Source organism: Carcharodon carcharias, chromosome 14, assembly GCF_017639515.1.
Source record: "Carcharodon carcharias isolate sCarCar2 chromosome 14, sCarCar2.pri, whole genome shotgun sequence".
NCBI lineage: Eukaryota > Metazoa > Chordata > Chondrichthyes > Lamniformes > Lamnidae > Carcharodon > Carcharodon carcharias.
In genome coordinates, this window is record NC_054480.1 from 8,311,017 (window position 1) to 8,335,079 (window position 24,063).

General features: G+C 51.1%; 1 protein-coding gene across 1 annotated transcript in view; it reads right to left on the reverse strand.

Moving 5' to 3' along the window:
* The window catches only part of LOC121286889 (angiopoietin-1-like), a 154,957-nt gene that overhangs the window by 101,264 nt on the left and 29,630 nt on the right, over nt 1-24,063 (reverse strand). The window lies entirely within an intron of this gene.

The window sequence follows — 24,063 nt, forward strand, 5'->3', positions numbered from 1 at the left end:
TGAAGGAGGTTACAGAGATCCTGGGGGATTAAGGGCCTGTGGGAGTTTACAGAGATCCTGGGGAGTTAAGGGCCTTAATGATTTTACAGAGATCCTGTGGGGTTAAGGGCCTGAGGGAGGTTACAGAGATCCTGGGGTTTATGGGCCTGAAAGAGGTTATAGAGATCCTGGGGGTTTTGTGGCCTGACGTAGGTTACAGAGATCCTGGGGCGTTGAGGGCCTGAAGGAGGTTACAGAGATTCTGTGGGGTTAAGGGCCTGAAAGAGGTTACAGAGATCCTGGGAGGTTAAGGGTCTGAAGGAGGTTACAGATTTCCTGGGGTTTTAAGGGCCTGAAGGAGGTTGCAGAGATCGTGGTGAGTTAAGGGCAAGAAAGAGGTTACAGAGATCCTGTGCGGTTTAGGGCCTGCGGGTGGTTACATAGATCCTGCGGAGTTATGGGCATGAAAGAGTTTACAGAGATCCTGGGGAGCAAAGGGCCTGAAGGAGGATACAAAGATCCTTGGGAGGTTTAAGTGCCTGAAAGAGGTCACAGAGATCCTCAGGGGTTAAGGGCCTGAAGGAGGTTACAGAGATCCTGCGGCTTTTAAGGGCCTGAAGGAGGTTATAGAGATCCTGGGGAGTTAAGGGCCTGAAGGATGTTACAGAGATCGTGGGGAGTTAAGGGCCTGAAGGAGGTTACAGAGATCGTGGGGATTTAAGGACATGAAGGAGGTTACAGAAATCCTGCGGGTTTAAGGGCCTGAAGAAGGTTACAGAGGTCCAGGGGTATTAAGGGCCAGAAGGAGGTTACAGAGATCCAGTGAGTTGAGGGCCTGAAAGAGGTTACAGAGATGCTGTGAGTTAAGGGCCTGCGGGCGGTTACATAGATCCTGTGGAGTTAAGGGCATGAAAGAGGTTACAGAGATCCTGGGGAGCAAAGGGCCTGAAGGAGGATACAGAGAGATCCTGGGGGGGCGGTTAAGTGCCTGAAAGAGGTCACAGAGATGCTCAGGGGTTAACGGCCTGAAGGAGGTTACTGAGATCCTGAGGGGTTAAGGGCATGAAGGAGGTTACAGAGATCCTGGGGAGTTAAGGACCTGAAGAAGGTTATAGAGACCCTGGGGATTTTAGGGCCTGATGGAGTTTACAGATATACTAGGAAGTTAAGGACCTGAAAGAGGTTACAGAGATCCTGGGCGTTTAATGGCCTGACGTAGGTTACAGACTTCCTGGGGCGTTAAGAGCCTGAGGGACTTTACAGAGATCCTGGGGATTTAAAGGCCTGAAGGAGGTTACAGAGATCTTGGAGAGTTCAGGGCCTGAAGGCTGTTACAGCGATCCTGGGGAGTTAAGGGCCTGAAGGAGGTTACAGAGATCTAGGGGAGTTAAGGGCCTGAAGGAGGTTACAGAGATCATTGCGAGTTCAGGACATGAAGGAGGTTACAGAGATCCTGCGGGTTTAAGGGCCTGAAGAAGGCTACAGAGATCCAGGGGTGTTAAGGGCCAGAAGGAGGTTACAGAGATCCAGTGAGTTGAGGGCCTGAAAGAGGTTACAGAGATGCTGTGAGTTAAGGGCCTGCGGGTGGTTACATAGATCCTGTGGAGTAAAGGGCATGAAAGAGGTTACAGAGATCCTGGGGGGTGGGGTAAACTGCCTGAAAGAGGTCACAGAGATCCTCATGGGTTAAGGGCCTGAGGGAGGTTACAGAGATCCTGGGAGTTAAGGGCCTGAAGGAGGTTACTGAGATCCTGGGGGGTCACGGGCTGGAAAGTGGTTGCAGAGATCCTGGGGGGTTAACGGCCTGAAGGAGTTTACAGAGATCCTGGGGAGTTAAGAGCATGAAGGAGCTTACAGTGATCCTGGGGAGTTAAGGGCTTGAAGGAGGTTACAGAGATCCTGGGGAGTTAAGTATCTGAAGGAGGTTACAGAGATCCTGGGAGTTAAGGGCCTGAAGGAGGTTACTGAGATCCTGGGGGGTCACGGGCTGGAAAGTGGTTACAGAGATCCTGGGGGGTTAACGGCCTGAAGGAGCTTACAGTGATCCTGGGGAGTTAAGGGCCTGAAGGAGGTTACAGAGATCCTGGGGAGTTAAGTATCTGAAGGAGGTTACAGAGATCCTGGGAGTTTAATGGCCTGACGTAGGTTACAGAGATCCTTGGGCATTAAGGGCCTGAGGGACGTTACAGAGATCCTGGGAGTTAAGGGCATGAAGGAGGTTACAGAGATCGTGGGGAGTTAAGGGCATGAAGGAGCTTACAGAGATCGTGGGGAGTTAAGGGCCTGAATGAGATAACAGAGATCCTTGGGAGTTAAGGGCCTGAAGGAGGATACAGAGATCGTGGGGAGTTAAGGGCCTGAAGGTGGTTATAGAGATCCTGGGGAGTTAAGGACCTGAAGGAGGTTACAGAGATCCTGGGGAGTTCAGGGCATGAAGGAGGTTACGGAGATCCTGGGGAGTTCAGGGCCTGAAGGAGGTTACAGAGATCATGGGGAGTTAAGGGCCTGAAGGAGGTTAAAGAGATCTGGGGGTTTAAGGGCCTGAAAGTGGTTATAAAGATCCTGGGCTGTTAAGGGGGTGAAGGAGGTTACAGAGATCCTGGGGGATTAAGGGCCTGTGGGAGGTTACAGAGATCCTGGGGAGTTAAGGGCCTTACTGATTTTACAGAGATCCTGGGTGGTTAAGGGCCTGAGGGAGGTTACAGAGATCCTGGGGGGTTATGGGCCTGAAAGAGGTTACAGAGACCCTGCAGGGTTAAGGGCCTGAAGGAGGGTACAGAGATCCTGGGGAGTTAAGGGCCTGAAGGAGGTTACAGAGATCCTGCGGGGTTAAGGGCCTGAAGGAGGTTACAGAGATCCTGCGGGGTTAAGGGCCGGAAGGAGGTTACAGAGATCCTGGGGAGCTTAGGGCCTGAAGGAGGTTACAGAGATCCTGGGGAGCTTAGGGCCTGAAGGAGGTTACAGAGATCCTGGGGTGTTAAGGGCCTGAAAGAGGTTACAGAGATCCTGGAGGTTTAATGGCCTGAAGGAGGTTACAGAGATCCTGTGCGATTAAGGGCCTGAAGAAGGTTACAGAGATCCTGGGGAGTTAAGGACATGAAAAAGGTTACAGAGATCCAGTGAGTTGAGGGCCTGAAAGAGGTTACAGAGATGCTGTGAGTTAAGGGCCTGTGGGTGGTTACATAGATCCTGCGGAGTTAAGGGCATGAAAGAGGTTACAGAGATCCTGGGGAGCAAAGGGCCTGAAGGAGGTTACAGAGAGATCCTCGGGTGGGGGGGTTAAGTGCCTGAAAGAGGTCACAGAGATCCTCAGGGTTTAAAAGCCTGAGGGAGGTTACAGAGATCCGACTAGTTAACGGCCTGAAAGAGGTTACAGAGATCCTGAGGGGTTAAAAGCCTGAAGGAGTTTACAGAGATCCTGGGGAGTTAAGTGCATGAAGGGGTTTATGGAGATCCTGGGGAGTTTAGGGCATGAAGGATGTTACAGAGAACCTGGGGAGTTAAAGGCTTGAAGGAGGTTACAGAGATTCTGGGGAGTTCAGGTCCTGAAGGAGTTTACAGAGATCCTGAGGGGTTAAGGGCATGAAGGAGGTTACAGAGATTCTGGGGAGTTAAGGACCTGAAGAAGATTTAAGAGATCCTGGGGATTTAAGGGCCTGAAGGAGGTTACACAGATATACTAGGGAGTTAAGGACCTGAAGGAGGTTACAGAGATCCTGGGGAGTTAAGGGCCTGAAGGAGGTTATAGAGATCCTGGGGAGTTAAGGACCTGAAGGAGGTTATAGAGATCCTGGGGAGTTAAGGACCTGAAGGAGGTTATAGAGATCCTGGAGAGTTAAGGACCTGAAGGAGGTTACAGAGATCCTGGGGAGTTAAGGGCCTGTGGGACGTTAGAGAGATCCTGGGGAGTTAAGGGCATGAAGGAGGTTACGGAGATCCTGGGGAGTTCAGGGCCTGAAGGAGGTAACAGAGATCATTGGGAGTTAAGGGCCTGAAGGAGGTTAAAGAGATCTGGGGCTTTAAGGGCCTGAAGGAGGTTACAGAGATCCTGGGGAGGGGTTTAAGTGCCTCAAAGAGGTCACAGAGAACCTCAGGGGTTAAGCGCCTGAGGGAGGTTACAGAGATCCTGGGCTGTTAAGGATGTGAAGGAGGTTACAGAGATCCTGGGGGATTAAGGGCCTGTGGGAGTTTACAGAGATCCTGGGGAGTTAAGGGCCTTAATGATTTTACAGAGATCCTGTGGGGTTAAGGGCCTGAGGGAGGTTACAGAGATCCTGGGGTTTATGGGCCTGAAAGAGGTTATAGAGATCCTGGGGGTTTTGTGGCCTGACGTAGGTTACAGAGATCCTGGGGCGTTGAGGGCCTGAAGGAGGTTACAGAGATTCTGTGGGGTTAAGGGCCTGAAAGAGGTTACAGAGATCCTGGGAGGTTAAGGGTCTGAAGGAGGTTACAGATTTCCTGGGGTTTTAAGGGCCTGAAGGAGGTTGCAGAGATCGTGGTGAGTTAAGGGCAAGAAAGAGGTTACAGAGATCCTGTGCGGTTTAGGGCCTGCGGGTGGTTACATAGATCCTGTGGAGTTAAGGGCATGAAAGAGTTTACAGAGATCCTGGGGAGCAAAGGGCCTGAAGGAGGATACAAAGATCCTTGGGAGGTTTAAGTGCCTGAAAGAGGTCACAGAGATCCTCAGGGGTTAAGGGCCTGAAGGAGGTTACAGAGATCCTGCGGCTTTTAAGGGCCTGAAGGAGGTTACAGAGATCCTGGGGGTTTAATGGCCTGACATAGCTTACAGATATACTAGGGAGTTAAGGGCCTGAAGGATGTTACAGAGATCGTGGGGAGTTAAGGGCCTGAAGGAGGTTACAGAGATCGTGGGGAGTTAAGGACATGAAGGAGGTTACAGAAATCCTGCGGGTTTAAGGGCCTGAAGAAGGTTACAGAGGTCCAGGGGTGTTAAGGGCCAGAAGGAGGTTACAGAGATCCAGTGAGTTGAGGGCCTGAAAGAGGTTACAGAGATGCTGTGAGTTAAGGGCCTGCGGGTGGTTACATAGATCCTGTGGAGTTAAGGGCATGAAGGAGGTTACAGAGATCCTGGGGAGTTAAGGACCTGAAGAAGGTTATAGAGATCCTGGGGATTTTAGGGCCTGATGGAGTTTACAGATATACTAGGAAGTTAAGGACCTGAAAGAGGTTACAGAGATCCTGGGCGTTTAATGGCCTGACGTAGGTTACAGACTTCCTGGGGCGTTAAGAGCCTGAGGGACTTTACAGAGATCCTGGGGATTTAAAGGCCTGAAGGAGGTTACAGAGATCTTGGAGAGTTCAGGGCCTGAAGGCTGTTACAGCGATCCTGGGGAGTTAAGGGCCTGAAGGAGGTTACTGTGATCCTGGGGAGTTAAGGGCCTGAAGGAGGTTACAGAGATCTAGGGGAGTTAAGGGCCTGAAGGAGGTTACAGAGATCGTTGCGAGTTAAGGACATGAAGGAGGTTACAGAGATCCTGCGGGTTTAAGGGCCTGAAGAAGGTTACAGAGATCCAGGGGTGTTAAGGGCCAGAAGGAGGTTACAGAGATCCAGTGAGTTGAGGGCCTGAAAGAGGTTACAGAGATGCTGGGGGGTGGGGTAAACTGCCTGAAAGAGGTCACAGAGATCCTCATGGGTTAAGGACCTGAAGGAAGTTACAGAGATCCTGGGGAGTTCAGGGCGTGAAGGAGGTTACGGAGATCCTGGGGAGTTCAGGGCCTGAAGGAGGTTACAGAGATCATGGGGAGTTAAGGGCCTGAAGGAGGTTAAAGAGATCTGGGGGTTTAAGGGCCTGAAAGTGGTTATAAAGATCCTGGGCTTTTAAGGGGGTGAAGGAGGTTACAGAGATCCTGGGGGATTAAGGGCCTGTGGGAGGTTACAGAGATCCTGGGGAGTTAAGGGCCTTACTGATTTTACAGAGATCCTGGGTGGTTAAGGGCCTGAGGGAGGTTACAAAGATCCTGGGGGGTTATGGGCCTGAAAGAGGTTACAGAGACCCTGCAGGGTTAAGGGCCTGAAGGAGGGTACAGAGATCCTGGGGAGTTAAGGGCCTGAAGGAGGTTACAGAGATCCTGCGGGGTTAAGGGCCGGAAGGAGTTTACAGAGATCCTGGGGAGCTTAGGGCCTGAAGGAGGTTACAGAGATCCTGGGGAGCTTAGGGCCTGAAAGAGGTTACAGAGATCCTGGGGGTTTAATGGCCTGAAGGAGGTTACAGAGATCCTGTGGGATTAAGGGCCTGAAGAAGGTTACAGAGATCCTGGGGAGTTAAGGACATGAAAAAGGTTACAGAGATCCAGTGAGTTGAGGGCCTGAAAGAGGTTACAGAGATGCTGTGAGTTAAGGGCCTGTGGGTGGTTACATAGATCCTGCGGAGTTAAGGGCATGAAAGAGGTTACAGAGATCCTGGGGAGCAAAGGGCCTGAAGGAGGTTACAGAGAGATCCTCGGGTGGGGGGGTTAAGTGCCTGAAAGAGTTCACAGAGATCATCAGGGTTTAAAAGCCTGAGGGAGGTTACAGAGATCCGACTAGTTAACGGCCTGAAAGAGGTTACAGAGATCCTGAGGGGTTAACAGCCTGAAGGAGTTTACAGAGATCCTGGGGAGTTAAGGGCATGAAGGGGTTTATGGAGTTCCTGGGGAGTTTAGGGCATGAAGGATGTTACAGAGAACCTGGGGAGTTAAAGGCTTGAAGGAGGTTACAGAGATTCTGGGGAGTTCAGGTCCTGAAGGAGTTTACAGAGATCCTGAGGGGTTAAGGGCCTGAAGCAGGTTACAGAGAACCTGGTGTTTAAGGGCCTAAGGGAGGTTACAGAGATCCTGAGGGGTTAAGGGCATGAAGGAGGTTACAGAGATTCTGGGGAGTTAAGGACCTGAAGAAGATTTAAGAGATCCTGGGGATTTAAGGGCCTGAAGGAGGTTACACAGATCCTGAGCGGTTAAGGGCCTGAAGCAGTTTACAGAGATCCTGGGAAGTTAAGGGCCTGAACGAGGTTACAGAGATCCTGGTGAGTTAAGGGCCTGAAGGACGTTACAGAAATCCTGCGGGGTTAAGGGCCTGAAGGAGGTTACAGAGATCCTGGGAGTTAAGGGCCCGAAAGAGGTTACAGAGATCCCGAGGGGTTAACGGCCTGAAGGAGTTTACTGAGATCCTGGGGAGTTAAGGGCCTGAAGGAGTTTACAGAGATCCTGGGGAATTAAGGGCATGAAGGAGGTTAAAGAGATCCTGGGGAGTTAAAGGCTTGAAGGAGGTTACAGAGATTCTGGGGAGTTAAGGGCCTGAAGGAGTTTACAGAGATTCTGAGGGGTTATGGTCCTGAAGGAGGTTACAGAGAACCTGGTGTTTAAGGGCCTGAAGGAGGTTACAGAGATCCTGGAGATTAAGGGCCTGAAGGAAGTTAGAGAGATCCTGGGCGGTTAAGGACCTGCAAGAGGTTGCAGAGATCCTGGGCGTTTAATGGCCTGACGTAGGTTACAGACTTCCTGGTGCTTTAAGGGCCTGAGGGACGTTAAAGAGATCCTGGGGATTTAAAGGCCTGAAGGAGGTTACAGAGATCCTGGGGAGTTAAGGGCCTGATGGAGGTTAGAGAGATCCTGGGCGGTTAAGGGCATGAAGGAGGTTACAGAGATCCTGGGTGGTTAATGGCGTGAAGGAGGTTACTGAGATCCTGGGGAGTTATGGGCCTGAAGGAGGTTACAGAGATCCTGCGGGGTTAAGGGCCTGAAGGAGGTTACAGAGATCGTAGGGAGTTATGGGCCTGAAGGAGGTTACAGAGATCCCGCGGGGTTAAGGGCTTGAAGGAGGTTACAGAGATCGTGGGGAGTTAAGGGCCTGAAGGAGGTTACAGAGATCGTAGGGAGTTATGGGCCTGAAGGAGGTTACAGAGATCCTGCGGGGTTAAGGGCCTGAAGGAGGTTACAGAGATCCTGGGGGGTCAAGGGCTGGAAAAAGGTTACAGAGATCCTGGGGAGTTAACGTCCTGAAGGAGTTTACAAAGATCCTGGGGAGTTAAGGGCCTGAAGCAGGTTGCAGTGATCCTGGTGAGTTAAGGGCCTGAAGGAGTTTGCAGAGATCCTGCAGGGTTAAGGGCCTGAAGGAGGTTACAGAGATCCTGTGGAGTTAAGGGCCTGAAGGAGGTTACAGAGATCCTGGGGGTTTAATGGCCTGACATATGTTACAGGTATACTAGGGAGTTAAGGGCCTGAAGGAGGTTACAGAGATACTGTGGGTTTAAGGGCCTGAAGAAGGTTACAGAGATCCAGGGGTGTTAAGGGCCAGAAGGAGGTTACAGAGATCCAGTGAGTTGAGGGCCTGAAAGAGGTTACAGAGATGCTGTGAGTTAAGGGCCTGCGGGTGGTTACATAGATCCTGTGGAGATAAGGGCATGAAAGAAGTTACAGAGATCCTGGGGAACAAAGGGCCTGAAGGAGGTTACAGAGATCTTGGAGAGTTCAGGGCCTGAAGGCTGTTACAGCGATCCTGGGGAGTTAAGGGCCTGAAGGAGGTTACTGTGATCCTGGGGAGTTAAGGGCCTGAAGGAGGTTACAGAGATCTAGGGGAGTTAAGGGCCTGAAGGAGGTTACAGAGATCGTTGCGAGTTAAGGACATGAAGGAGGTTACAGAGATCCTGCGGGTTTAAGGGCCTGAAGAAGGTTACAGAGGTCCAGGGGTGTTAAGGGCCAGAAGGAGGTTACAGAGATCCAGTGAGTTGAGGGCCTGAAAGAGGTTACAGAGATGCTGTGAGTTAAGGGCCTGCGGGTGGTTACATAGATCCTGTGGAGTTAAGGGCATGAAAGAAGTTACAGAGATCCTGGGGAACAAAGGGCCTGAAGGAGGTTACAGAGATCCTGGGGAGCAAAGGGCCTGAAAGAGGTCACAGAGATGCTCAGGGGTTAAGGGCCTGAAGGAGGTTCCAGAGATCCTGGGGAGTTAAGGGCCTGAAGGAGCTTACAGAGATCCTGGGGGCTCAAGGGCTGGAAAGAGGTTACAGAGATCCTGGGGGTTAACGGCCTGAAGGAGGTTACAGAGATCCTGAGGGGTTTAGGGCCTGAGGGAGGTTACAGAGCTCCTGGGAGTTACAGGCCTGAAGGAGGTTACAAGATCCTGGGGAGTTAAAGGCCTGAAGGAGGTTACAGAGATCCTGGGGAGTTAAGGGCCTGAAGGAGGTTACAGAGACCCTGAGGGGTTAAGGGCCTGAAGGGGTTTCAGAGATCCTGGGGGTTTAAGGGCCTGAAAGTGGTTATAGAGATCCTGGGCGGTTAAGGGTGTGAAGGAGGTTACAGAGATCCTAGGGAATTAAGGGCCTGAGAGAAGTTAGAGAGATCCTGGGGAGTCAAGGACCTGAAGGAGGTTACAGAGATCCTGTGAGGTTAAGGGCCTGAAGGAGGTTACAGAGATCTTGCGGGGTTTATGGGCCTGAAAGAGGTTACAGAGATACTGGGGATTTAAGAGCCGGAAGTGGATTACAGAGATCCTAGGGAGTTAAGTGCCTGAAGGAGGTTACAGACATCCTGGAGAGTTAAGGGCCTGAAAGAGGTAATAGAGATACCTGGGGGTTTAATGGCCTGACGTATGTTACAGAGATCCTGGGGCGTTAATGGCCTGAGGGACGTTACAGAGATCCTGGGCATTTAAAGGCCTGAAGGAGGTTACAGAGATCCTGTGGGGTTAAGGGCCTCAAAGAGGTTACAGAGATCCTGGGAGGTTAAGGGCCTGAAGGAGGCTACAGATTTCCTGGGCGGTTAAGGGCCTGAAGGAGGTTACAGAGATCCCGAGGGGTTAAGGGCCTGAAGGAGGTTACAGAGATCCTGGGGACTTAAGGGCCTGAAGGAGGTTAGTGAGATCCTGGGTAGTTAAGGGCCTGAAGGAGGTTACAGAGATCCTGTGGGGTTAAGGGCCTGAAGGAGGTTACAGAGATCAAGGGGAGTTAAGGGCCAGAAGGAGTTTACAGTGATCCAGTGAGTTGAGGGCCTCAAAGAGGTTACAGAGAGATCCTGCGGTGGGGGGAGGGGGGGGTTAAGTGCCTGAAAGAGGTCACAGAGATCCTCAGGGGTTAAGGGCCTGATGGAGGTTACAGAGATCCTGGGGGTTAAGGGCCTGAGGGAGGTTACAGATATCCTGGGAGTTTAGGACCTGAAAGAGGTTTCAGAGATCCTCGCGGTTAAGGGCTTGAAGTAGGTCACAGAGATCCTGGGGAGTTAAGGGCCTGAAGGAGGTTACAGAGATACTGCGGGGGTTATGGGCCTGAAAGAGGTTACAGAGATCCTGGGGATTTAAGGGCCGGAAGTGGATTACAGAGATCCTAGGGAGTTAAGTGCCTGAAGGAGGTTACAGACATCCTGGGGAGTTAAGGGCCTGAAGGAGGTTACAGAGATCCTGGAGAGTTAAGGGCCTGAAAGAGGTAATAGAGATACCTGGGGGTTTAATGGCCTGACGTATGTTACAGAGATCCTGGGGCGTTAATGGCCTGAGGGATGTTACAGAAATCCTGGGCATTTAAAGGCCTGAAGGAGGTTACAGAGATCCTGTGGGGTTAAGGGCCTGAAGGAGGTTACAGAGATCCTGGTGGGTTAAGGGCCTGAAGGTGGTTACAGAGATTATGGGGGTGTTAAGGGCCTCAAAGAGGTTGCAGAGATCCAGGGAGGTTAAGGGCCTGAAGGAGGCTACAGATTTCCTGGGGGGTTAAGGGCCTGAATGAGGTTTCAGAGATCGAGGGGATTTAAGGGCCTGAAGGAGGCTACAGATTTCCTGGGCGGTTAAGGGCTTGAAGGAGTTAGCAGAGATCGTGGGGAGTTAAGGGCAAAAAAGAGGTTACAGAGATCCTGAGCGGATTAGGGCTGGAAGGAGGTTACAGAGATCCAGGGGAGTTAAGGGCCAGAAGGACACGTCACTGTGACCCACTCATACGCCCGTCACTGTGACCCACCCTCACACGCACGTCACTGTGACCCCTCTCTGTCTCACAGAGATGCTGTGAGTTAAGGGCCTGCGGGTGGTTACATAGATCCTGCGGAGTTAAGGGCATGAAAGAGGTTATAGAGATGCTGGGGAGCAAAGGGCCTGAAGGAGGATACAGAGATCCTTGGGGGGGGGGGGTAAGTGCCTGAAAGAGGTTACAGAGATCCTCAGGGGTTAAGGGCCTGAAGGAGGTGATGGAGATCCTGAGGAGTTAAGGGCCTGAAGGAGGTTACAGAGATCCCGAGGGGTTAAGGGCCTGAAGGAGGTTACAGAGATCCTGGGGAGTTAAGGGCCTGAAGAAGGTTAGAGAGATCCTGGGGAGTTAAGGGCCTGAAGGAGTTTACAGAGATCCTGTGAGGTTAAGTGCCTGAAGGAGGTTACAGACATCCTGGAGAGTTAAGGGCCTGAAGGAGGTTACAGAGATCTTGCGGTGTTTATGGGCCTGAAAGAGGTTACAGAGATACTGGGGATTTAAGAGCCGGAAGTGGATTACAGAGATCCTAGGGAGTTAAGTGCCTGAAGGAGGTTACAGACATCCTGGAGAGTTAAGGGCCTGAAAGAGGTAATAGAGATACCTGGGGGTTTAATGGCCTGACGTATGTTACAGAGGTCCTGGGGCGTTAATGGCCTGAGGGACGTTACAGAGATCCTGGGCATTTAAAGGCCTGAAGGAGGTTACAGAGATCCTGTGGGGTTAAGGGCCTGAAGGTGTTTGCAGAGATCATGGGGGTGTTAAGGGCCTCAAAGAGATTACAGAGATCCTGGGAGGTTAAGGGCTTGAAGGAGGCTACAGATTTCCTGGGCGGTTAAGGGCTTGAAGGAGTTAGCAGAGATCGTGGGGAGTTAAGGGCAAAGAAGAGGTTACAGAGATCCTGAACGGATTAGGGCTGGAAGGAGGTTACAGAGATCCAGGGGAGTTAAGGGCCAGAAGATGGTTACAGAGATCCTGTGAGTTGAGGGCCTGAAAGAGGTTACAGAGATGCTGTGAGTTAAGGGCCTGCGGGTGGTTACATAGATCATGCGGAGTTAAGGGCATGAAAGAGGTTACAGAGATTCTTGGGAGCAAAGGGCCTGAAAGAGGTTACAGAGATCCTGGGGGTTAAGGGCCTGAAGGAGGATACAGAGATCCTGGGGAGCTAAGGGACTGAAGGAGGTTACAGAGATCCTGGGGGCTCAAGGGCTGGAAAGAGGTTACAGAGATCCTGGGGGTTAACGGCCTGAAGGAGGTTACGGAGATCCTGAGGGGTTAAGGGCCTGAAGGAGGTTACAGAGATCCTGGGCGGTTAAGGGTGTGAAGGAGGTTACAGAGATCCTGGGGAGTTAAGGGCCTGAAGGAGGTTACAGAGATCCTGGGCGGTTAAGGGTGTGAAGGAGGTTACAGAGACTCCGAGGGGTTAAGGGCCTGAAGGAGGTTACAGAGATCCTGGGCGGTTAAGGGCCTGAAGGAGGTCATAGAGATCCTGGGGAGTTAAGGGCCTGAAGGAGGTTACAGATATCCTGGGCGGTTAAGGGCCTGAAGGAGGTCATAGAGATCCTGGGGGGTTAAGGGTGTGAAGGAGGTTACAGAGATCCCGAGGGGTTAAGGGCCTGAAGGAGGTTACAGAGATCCTGGCGAGTTAAGGGCCAGAAGGAGTTTACAGTGATCCAGTGAGTTGAGGGCCTCAAAGAAGTCACAGAGATCCTCAGGGGTTAAGGGCCTGAGGGAGGTTACAGACATCATGGGGAGTTAAGGGCCTGAAGGAGGTTACAGAGATCCTGGAGAGTTAAGGGCCTGAAAGAGGTAATAGAGATACCTGGGGGTTTAATGGCCTGACGTATGTTACAGAGATCCTGGGGCGTTAATGGCCTGAGGGACGTTACAGAGATCCTGGGAGTTAAGGGCCTGAAGGAGGTTACAGAGATCCTGGTGGGTTAAGGGCCTGAAGGTGGTTACAGAGATTATGGGGGTGTTAAGGGCCTCAAAGAGGTTGCAGAGATCCAGGGAGGTTAAGGGCCTGAAGGAGGCTACAGATTTCCTGGGGGGTTAAGGGCCTGAATGAGGTTTCAGAGATCGAGGGGATTTAAGGGCGAAAAAGAGGTTACAGAGATCCTGTGCGGATTAGGGCCGGAAGGAGGTTACATAGATCCAGGGGAGTTAAGGGCCAGAAGGAGGTTACAGAGATCCAGTGAGTTGACGGACTGAAAGAGGTTACAGAGATGCTGTGAGTTAAGGGCCTACGGGTGGTTACATAGATCCTGTGGAGTTAAGGGCATGAAAGAGGTTACAGAGATCCTGGGGAGCAAAGGGCCTGAAGGAGGTTACAGAGATCCTGTGGGGGTTAAGGACCTGAAGGAGGTTACAGAGATCATGGGAGTTAAGGGCCTGAAGGAGGTTACAGAGATGCGGGGGAGTTAAGGTCCTGAAGGAGGTTACAGAGATCCTGGGGGTCAAGGGCTGGTAAGAGGTTATAGACATCTAGGTGGTTAAGGGACTGAAGTAGTTCACAGAGATCATGGGGAGTTAAGGGCCTGAAGGAGGTTACAGAGTTCCTAGGGAAATAAGCGCCTGAAGAAGGTCATAGAGTTCCTGGGGAATTAAGGGCCTGAAGGAGGTTATAGAGATCCTGGGGATTTAAAGGCCAGAAGGAGGTTTACAGAGATCCTAGGTAGTTAATGACCTGAAGGATGTTACAAAGATTCTGTGAGTTAAGGGCCTGATGGAGATTACAGAGATCTTGCGGGGTTAAGGGCCTGAAGGAGTTTAGGAGGTTACAGAGATCCTGGGGAGTTAAGGACCTGAAGAATGTTACAGAGATCCAGGGGAGTTAAGGGCCAGAAGGAGGTTACAGAGATCCAGTGAGTTGGGGGCCTGAAAGAGGTTTCAGAGATGCTGTGAGTTAAGGGCCTGCGGGTGGTTACATAGATCCTGCGGAGTTAAGGGCATGAAAGAGGTTACAGAGATCCTGGGGAGTTAAGGGCCAGAAGGAGTTTACAGTGATCCAGTGAGTTGAGGGCCTCAAAGAGGTCACAGAGATCCTCAGGGGTAAGGGCCTGAGGGAGGTTACAGACATCCTGGGGAGTTAAGGGCCAGAAGGAGGTTACAGAGATCCTGGAGAGTTAAGGGCCTGAAAGAGGTAATAGAGATACCTGGGGGTTTAATGGCCTGACGTATGTTACAGAGATCCTGGGGCGTTAATGGCCTGAGGGACGTTACAGAGATCCTGGGCATTTAAAGGCCTGAAGGAGGTTACAGAGATCCTGTGGGGTTAAGGGCCTGAAGGTGTTTACAGAGATCATGGGGGTGTTAAGGGCCTCAAAGAGATTACAGAGATCCTGGGAGGTTAAGGGCCTGAAGGAGGCTACAGATTTCCTGGGCGGTTAAGGGCTTGAAGGAGTTAGCAGAGATCGTGGGGAGTTAAGGGCAAAGAAGAGGTTACAGAGATCCTGAGCGGATTAGGGCTGGAAGGAGGTTACAGACATCCAGGGGAGTTAAGGGCCAGAAGAAGGTTACAGAGATCCTGTGAGTTGAGGGCCTGAAAGAGGTTACAGAGATGCTGTGAGTTAAGGGCCTGCGGGTGGTTATATAGATCATGCGGAGTTAAGGGCATGAAAGAGGTTACAGAGATTCTTGGGAGCAAAGGGCCTGAAAGAGAATACAGAGAGATCTGGGGGGAGGCTTAAGTGCCTGAAAGAGATCACAGAGATCCTCAGGTGTTAAGGGCCTGAGGGAGGTTACAGAGATCCTGGGGAGTTAAGGGCATGAAGGAGGTTACACAGATCCTGGGGAATTAACGGCTTGATCGAGGTTACAGGGATCCTGGGGAGTTAAGGGCCTGAAGGAGGTTACAGAGATCCAGGGGAGTTAAGGTCCTGAAGGAGGTTACAGAGATCCTGAGGGGTTAAGGGTCTCAAGGAGGTTACAGAGATCGTGGGGAGTTAAGGGCAAGAAAGAGGTTACAGAGATCCTGGGGAGTTAAGGGCCTGAAGGAGGTTACAGAGATCCAGGGGAGTTAAGGTCCTGAAGGAGGTTAGAGAGATCCTGAGGGGTTAAGGGTCTGAAGGAGGTTACAGGGATCCTGGGGAGTTAAGGGCCTGAAGGAGGTTACAGAGATCGTGGGGAGTTAAGGGCAAGAAAGAGGTTACAGAGATCCTGGGGAGTTAAGGGCCTGAAAGAGGTCACAAAGACCCTAGGGAGTTAATGGCCTGACGTAGGTTACAGAGATCATGGGGAGGTAAGGGCCTGAAGGAGGTTATAGAGATCCTGGTGGTTTAAGGGCCTGAAAGTGGTTATAGAGATCCTGGGCGGTTAAGGGTGTGAAGGAGGTTACAGAGATTCTGGGGCATTAAGGGCCTGAGGGAGGTTACAGAGATCCTGGAGAGTTAAGGGCCTGAGGGAGGTTACAGAGATCCTGGGGAGTTAAGGGCCTGAAGGAGGTTACAGAGATCTTGCGGGGTTTATGTGCCTGAAAGAGGTTACAGAGATCCTGGGGATTTAAGGGCCGGAAATTGATTACAGAGATCCTAGGGAGTTAAGTGCCTGAAGGAGGTTACAGACATCCTGGGGAGTTAAGGGCCTGAAAGACTTTACAGAGATCCTGTGAGTTTAGGGCCTGAAGGAGGTTACAGAGATCCTGGAGAGTTAAGGGCCTGAAAGAGATTATAGAGATACCTGGGGGTTAAGGGCCTGAAGGAGGTTACAGAGATCCTAGGGGTTTAAGGTCCTGTAGGTGGTTACAGAAATCATGGGTGTGTTATGGGCCTCAAAGAGGTTACAGAAATCCTGGGAGGTTATGGGCCTGCAGGGGTTTGCAGAGTTCGTGGGGAGTTAAGGGCAAGGAAGAATTTACAGAGATCCTGTGCGGTTTAGGTCCTGAAGGAGTTTACAGAGATCCATTGGAGTTAAGGGCCGGAAGGAGGTTACAGAGATCCTGTGAGTTGAGGGCCTGAAAGAGGTTACAGAGATCGTGGGGGATTAATGGCCTGAAGGAGGTTACAGAGATCCTGGGGGGGGGGTTAAGTGCCTGAAAGAGGTCACAGAGATCCTCAGGGGTTATGGGCCTGAAGGAGGTTACAGAGATCCTGGGGAGTTAAGGGCCTGAAGGAGGTTACAGAGATCCTGGGGAGTTAAGGGCCGGAAAGAGGTCACAGAGATCCTTGGGTGTTAAGGGTCTGAAGGAGGTTACAGAGATCCTGGGGAGTTAAGGGCGTGAAAGAGTTTACAGAGAGATCCTCGGGAGTTAAGGTTCGGAAGGAAATTACAGATATACTAGGGAGTTAAAGACCTGAATGAGGTTACAGAGATCCTGGAAATTAAGGGCCTGAATGAGGTTACAGAGATCCTGAGGGGTTAAGGGCCTGAAAGAGGTCACAGAGATCCTGAGAGGTTAAGGGCCTGAAGGAGGTTACAGGGATCCTGGGGTGTTAAGGGCCTGAATGAGGTTACAGAGATCCTGAGAGTTTAAGGGCCTGAAAGAGGTTACAGGGATCCTGTGGTGTTAAGGGCCTGAAAGAGGTTACAGAGATTCTAGGGAGTTAAGGGCCTGAAGAAAGTTACAGAGATCCTGGGGTGTTTAGGGCCTGAAGGAGGTTACAGAGATTCTGGGAGTTAAGGGCCTGAAGGAAGTTACAGGGATCCCGGGATGTAAAGGGCCTGAAAGAGCTTACAGTAATCCTGAGGAGTTAAGGTCCTGAAGGAGGTTACAGAGATCCTGGGGAGTTAATTGCCTGACATAGGTTACAGAGATCCTGGGTGGTTAATTGCCTGACAGAGGTTACAGAGATCCTGGGGGGGTTAAGGGCCTGAAGGAGGTTACAGAGATCCTGCGGGTATAAGGGCCTGAAGAAGGTTACAGAGATCCTGGGGTGTTAAGGGCCAGAAAGAGGTTTCAGAGATGCTGTGAGGTAAGGGCCTGCGGGTGGTTACATAGATCCTGCGGAGTTAAGGGCATGAAAGAGGTTACAGAGATCCTGGGGAGCAAAGGGCCTGAAGGAGGATACAGAGAGATCTGGGGGGAGGCTTAAGTGCCTGAAAGAGATCACAGAGATCCTCAGGAGTTAAGGTCCTGAAGGAGGTTACAGAGATCCTGGGGGGGTTAAGGGCCTAAAGGAGGTTACAGACACCATGGGGGTTTAATTGCCTGACATAGGTTACAGAGATCCTGGGGGGTTAATTGCCTGACATAGGTTACAGAGATCCTGGGGATCTAAGGGCCTGAAGGAGGTTACAGTGGTCCTGGGTGGTTAAGGGCCTGAAGGAGGTTACAGAGATCCTGGGGATCTAAGGGCTTGAAGGAGGTTACAGAGATCCTGGGGGGTTAACGGCCTGAAGGAGGTTACAGTGATCCTGGGGGGTTAAGGGCCTGAACGAGGTTACAGTGATCCTGGGCGGTTAAGGGCCTGAAGGAGGTTACAGTGATCCTGGGGGGTTAAGGGCCTGAAGGAGGTTACAGTGATCCTGGGGGGTTAAGTGCCTGAAGGAGGTTACAGAGATCCTGGGGGGTTAAGGGCCTGAAGGAGGTTACAGAGATCGTGGGGATCTAAGGGCCTGAAGGAGGTTACAGTGATCCTGGGGAGTTAAGGGCCTGAAGGAGGTTACAGTGATCCTGGGGGGTTAAGGGCCTGAACGAGGTTACAGAGATCCTGGGGGGTTAAGGGCCTGAAGGAGGTTACAGTGATCCTGGGGGGTTAAGGGCCTGAAGGAGGTTACAGAGATCCTGGGGGGTTAAGGGCCTGAACGAGGTTACAGAGATCCTGGGGGGTTAAGGGCCTGAAGGAGGTTACAGTGATCCTGGGGGGTTAAGGGCCTGAAGGAGGTTACAGAGATCCTGGGGAGTTAAGGGCCGGAAAGAGGTCACAGAGATCCTTGGGTGTTAAGGGTCTGAAGGAGGTTACAGAGATCCTGGGGAGTTAAGGGCGTGAAAGAGTTTACAGAGAGATCCTCGGGAGTTAAGGTTCGGAAGGAAATTACAGATATACTAGGGAGTTAAAGACCTGAATGAGGTTACAGAGATCCTGGAGATTAAGGGCCTGAATGAGGTTACAGAGATCCTGAGGGGTTAAGGGCCTGAAAGAGGTCACAGAGATCCTGAGAGGTTAAGCGCCTGAAGGAGGTTACAGGGATCCTGGGGTGTTAAGGGCCTGAATGAGGTTACAGAGATCCTGAGAGTTTAAGGGCCTGAAAGAGGTTACAGGGATCCTGGGGTGTTAAGGGCCTGAAAGAGGTTACAGAGATTCTAGGGAGTTAAGGGCCTGAAGAAAGTTACAGAGATCCTGGGGTGTTTAGGGCCTGAAGGAGGTTACAGAGATTCTGGGAGTTAAGGGCCTGAAGGAAGTTACAGGGATCCCGGGATGTAAAGGGCCTGAAAGAGCTTACAGTAATCCTGAGGAGTTAAGGTCCTGAAGGAGGTTACAGAGATCCTGGGGAGTTAATTGCCTGACATAGGTTACAGAGATCCTGGGTGGTTAATTGCCTGACAGAGGTTACAGAGATCCTGGGGGGGTTAAGGGCCTGAAGGAGGTTACAGAGATCCTGCGGGTATAAGGGCCTGAAGAAGGTTACAGAGATCCAGGGGTGTTAAGGGCCAGAAAGAGGTTTCAGAGATGCTGTGAGGTAAGGGCCTGCGGGTGGTTACATAGATCCTGCGGAGTTAAGGGCATGAAAGAGGTTACAGAGATCCTGGGGAGCAAAGGGCCTGAAGGAGGATACAGAGAGATCTGGGGGGAGGCTTAAGTGCCTGAAAGAGATCACAGAGATCCTCAGGAGTTAAGGTCCTGAAGGAGGTTACAGAGATCCTGGGGGGGTTAAGGGCCTAAAGGAGGTTACAGACACCATGGGGGTTTAATTGCCTGACATAGGTTACAGAGATCCTGGGGGGTTAATTGCCTGACATAGGTTACAGAGATCCTGGGGATCTAAGGGCCTGAAGGAGGTTACAGTGATCCTGGGTGGTTAAGGGCCTGAAGGAGGTTACAGAGATCCTGGGGATCTAAGGGCTTGAAGGAGGTTACAGAGATCCTGGGGGGTTAACGGCCTGAAGGAGGTTACAGTGATCCTGGGGGGTTAAGGGCCTGAACGAGGTTACAGTGATCCTGGGCGGTTAAGGGCCTGAAGGAGGTTACAGTGATCCTGGGGGGTTAAGGGCCTGAAGGAGGTTACAGTGATCCTGGGGGGTTAAGTGCCTGAAGGAGGTTACAGAGATCCTGGGGGGTTAAGGGCCTGAAGGAGGTTACAGAGATCGTGGGGATCTAAGGGCCTGAAGGAGGTTACAGTGATCCTGGGGAGTTAAGGGCCTGAAGGAGGTTACAGTGATCCTGGGGGGTTAAGGGCCTGAACGAGGTTACAGAGATCCTGGGGGGTTAAGGGCCTGAAGGAGGTTACAGTGATCCTGGGGGGTTAAGGGCCTGAAGGAGGTTACAGAGATCCTGGGGGGTTAAGGGCCTGAACGAGGTTACAGAGATCCTGGGGGGTTAAGGGCCTGAAGGAGGTTACAGTGATCCTGGGGGGTTAAGGGCCTGAAGGAGGTTACAGAGATCCTGGGGAGTTAAGGGCCGGAAAGAGGTCACAGAGATCCTTGGGTGTTAAGGGTCTGAAGGAGGTTACAGAGATCCTGGGGAGTTAAGGGCGTGAAAGAGTTTACAGAGAGATCCTCGGGAGTTAAGGTTCGGAAGGAAATTACAGATATACTAGGGAGTTAAAGACCTGAATGAGGTTACAGAGATCCTGGAGATTAAGGGCCTGAATGAGGTTACAGAGATCCTGAGGGGTTAAGGGCCTGAAAGAGGTCACAGAGATCCTGAGAGGTTAAGCGCCTGAAGGAGGTTACAGGGATCCTGGGGTGTTAAGGGCCTGAATGAGGTTACAGAGATCCTGAGAGTTTAAGGGCCTGAAAGAGGTTACAGGGATCCTGGGGTGTTAAGGGCCTGAAAGAGGTTACAGAGATTCTAGGGAGTTAAGGGCCTGAAGAAAGTTACAGAGATCCTGGGGTGTTTAGGGCCTGAAGGAGGTTACAGAGATTCTGGGAGTTAAGGGCCTGAAGGAAGTTACAGGGATCCCGGGATGTAAAGGGCCTGAAAGAGCTTACAGTAATCCTGAGGAGTTAAGGTCCTGAAGGAGGTTACAGAGATCCTGGGGAGTTAATTGCCTGACATAGGTTACAGAGATCCTGGGTGGTTAATTGCCTGACAGAGGTTACAGAGATCCTGGGGGGGTTAAGGGCCTGAAGGAGGTTACAGAGATCCTGCGGGTATAAGGGCCTGAAGAAGGTTACAGAGATCCAGGGGTGTTAAGGGCCAGAAAGAGGTTTCAGAGATGCTGTGAGGTAAGGGCCTGCGGGTGGTTACATAGATCCTGCGGAGTTAAGGGCATGAAAGAGGTTACAGAGATCCTGGGGAGCAAAGGGCCTGAAGGAGGATACAGAGAGATCTGGGGGGAGGCTTAAGTGCCTGAAAGAGATCACAGAGATCCTCAGGAGTTAAGGTCCTGAAGGAGGTTACAGAGATCCTGGGGGGGTTAAGGGCCTAAAGGAGGTTACAGACACCATGGGGGTTTAATTGCCTGACATAGGTTACAGAGATCCTGGGGGGTTAATTGCCTGACATAGGTTACAGAGATCCTGGGGATCTAAGGGCCTGAAGGAGGTTACAGTGATCCTGGGTGGTTAAGGGCCTGAAGGAGGTTACAGAGATCCTGGGGATCTAAGGGCTTGAAGGAGGTTACAGAGATCCTGGGGGGTTAACGGCCTGAAGGAGGTTACAGTGATCCTGGGGGGTTAAGGGCCTGAACGAGGTTACAGTGATCCTGGGCGGTTAAGGGCCTGAAGGAGGTTACAGTGATCCTGGGGGGTTAAGGGCCTGAAGGAGGTTACAGTGATCCTGGGGGGTTAAGTGCCTGAAGGAGGTTACAGAGATCCTGGGGGGTTAAGGGCCTGAAGGAGGTTACAGAGATCGTGGGGATCTAAGGGCCTGAAGGAGGTTACAGTGATCCTGGGGAGTTAAGGGCCTGAAGGAGGTTACAGTGATCCTGGGGGGTTAAGGGCCTGAACGAGGTTACAGAGATCCTGGGGGGTTAAGGGCCTGAAGGAGGTTACAGTGATCCTGGGGGGTTAAGGGCCTGAAGGAGGTTACAGAGATCCTGGGGGGTTAAGGGCCTGAACGAGGTTACAGAGATCCTGGGGGGTTAAGGGCCTGAACGAGGTTACAGAGATCCTGGGGGGGTTAAGGGCCTGAAGGAGGTTACAGTGATCCTGGGGGGTTAAGGGCCTGAACGAGGTTACAGTGATCCTGGGGGGTTAAGGGCCTGAAGGAGGTTACAGAGATCCTGGGGGGTTAAGGGCCTGAAGGAGGTTACAGTGATCCTGGGGGGTTAAGGGCCTGAACGAGGTTACAGAGATCCTGGGGGGTTAAGGGCCTGAACGAGGTTACAGTAATCCTGGGTGGTTAAGGGCCTGAAGGAGGTTACAGAGATCCTGGGTGGTTAAGGGCCTGAAGGAGGTTACAGTGATCCTGGGTGGTTAAGGGCCTGAAGGAGGTTACAGTGATCCTGGGGGGTTAAGGGCCTGAACGAGGTTACAGTGATCCTGGGGGGTTAAGGGCCTGAAGGAGGTTACAGTGATCCTGGGGGGTTAAGGGCCTGAAGGAGGTTACAGTGATCCTGGGGGGTTAAGGGCCTGAACGAGGTTACAGTGATCCTGGGGATCTAAGGGCCTGAAAGATGGAGAGATTGAAATGGGTGATGCCTTGCAGGATTTGAAAGCAAGATGAAGAATTCTAAAATTGAGATGCAAGTGTAGTGGGAGCCAAAGTAAAATAGGCGAACGAGACTTGGTGTGATACAAGCAGGAGAGTTAAGGAAGAGTTCAAGTTTCTGGAAGGTGGAAGAAGAGGGGCTGGCTGGAAAAGCATTGGAATAGTCTAGTCCAGAGGTAGCAACGGCATTGAAGGTATCGCATAGATGGAGACTATTCAGCACCTCTCGTCTGTGCCAGCAGTCTGAAAGAGCTGTTTTATTAATGTTGCTTCCTTTTACAAATTTACATTTTGGGATATATTTTGAATTGGCACTAGAGGTTTTGTTGTGCAATGAATGGTGTCCACTCCACTGAACCAGAATTTCAGGGTTCAAGTCCCACTCCAGGACTTGGTGGCCAAGGAATGTGTGTTTATGATGTGGCCAAACAGGTTGAGTATCAATCTGCAAACCCTTCCAACACACGCCAATGGCAGGCAGTAAGAGTGGAAGAGATTCCTGGTTGACTATGCGATGGAAAGAGATTGGACCCTCTACCACCGCTATCCTTAGCTCCAGGATACAACATGAATGTAGAGTGTGTATTGCCACAACAGCTTGGACTCCCTGAGCGCTGCCAACTGACTCATGGTTGGTGTGGATCAGGTCGGTGCCAACAGCACAGGGTTCGATCCCCGCTCCAGCTGGAGTGGATTTAGGAACTACCTCCTTGTCTTACCCATGGTGGAGATCACTGCGCTGTGGGTCAGACCTGCCTTCAGGCAGAGAACTCGAGAAGAAGATTGTGAATTGGATGGGGATTCAAGCTGGCAGCTTAAAGGTGTGGCAAAGTGTTTTCAGCAATTTGATTGGGTGAATTTGCAGTGGATGCTGGATGTTCATTGGCTGTATTACAATGAATGGGAAACTAAAGACAAAACCACTAACTATTTTCTTATTAAGAGACCTGGGAATGATCGAACTCTGTAGTCAAACATTTTCTTGTGCTATTTGATGTTCTGTGGTCCATAGTCATGTCAGGTCCAAGACTACGGTCAATTGATAAACAGGAAAATCTGAGATGTAAGATGATGATGGAGTTGGGACATCAACTTTAGACTCTACAGAGCCACCGAGTGGCCAGGGCCAGCAACTACATTGTGGCAGAAAATAGAAAATGCTGGAAAAACTCAGCAGGTCTGGCAGCATCTGTGGAGAGAGAGAAAAGCGGTGTTAATACTCTGAAGAGCCGTACCGAGTGGAAGCGTTAACTCTGTTTCTCTCCCCACAGATACTGCCAGGACCTGCTGAGTTTTTCCAGCATTTTTTGTTTTTGTTTCAGACTTCCTGAATGTGCAGCATTGTAGCATTTAACAGGGCAAAATTCAGGGGGAAGCTTTGGCAGTAAAGTGCCTCTAAAAACAGGGACCAAGAATTGTGGACAGAAAGTGCAGATTCTGTGCAATACATTTTAATAACATATCAATAAACATAAGCATCATAGCCAGTTTGTTATTACACTCCCCACCATGTCGAATATCCCTGTTGAAAACAGCCAACATTGCTTATTTGCATTAGGGATTAGTTGTTCAGTTGTGGTTATATTGTCTTTGCTGCTCTGTTGTTGGCAGAACCAGACATTCCTACCCATTGGCTTGTATCTAGTTAGGGTGCACAGAATGGAGGAACAACGATAAGTAAATAATCTCTTGTTAAAGCTCAGTTACTTTTTGTTTAGCTAAATCCTTCTAATCCCTGCTAAATGGTTTGACCGCAGTTTAAGTAAAGCTCCAGGTCAGAGTGGGGCAGGAAAGAACTGGGTTAAAGGGTCACTGGACTAAAATCATAGTCTTGTGATTTAGTAGAATCCGGCAACCGTGTTGACCTATTATACAATACCCCGTGCAACCCCCGGGCCAATCACCTTCCCACATGCCCGACTAGCGATGGAGATTGTATCCACAGAGCGCTGTACCCAGCGAAAGGCACCGGGGTTCCCACACATTCTTACTGGTGATGTGGGAGGTATGGTCCTTGGACACCCAGACTACAAGTGCTGTGCAGCCTGGCTGTCCTAGCTTAATGCAGAGAGTTGGCATTGCCCGCACACCCCCTATTGGCGCTGGAGGAAGTTGCTGAGGGGCAATATTGGCGCTAAGCTGTGCTATAAATGAGTTCCATATGGAGCGAGTATTACACACACACATGCAAATCAGGGAAAGTAATGATCCAATGAATAGACAAAGTCAAAGCAAACTCTCGGAGTGGAAATTCTTGAAACTTCCTGGAGAAACCGAACTTGGTTTGCGATTTGGGTTTGAGTGAGGGAGGCGTGGGTTTGTGGGGGAATTAAATTCAAACCCACCGTTTTGTTGCATGATCTATAAACAGGGATGAAAGTTTATTAAAG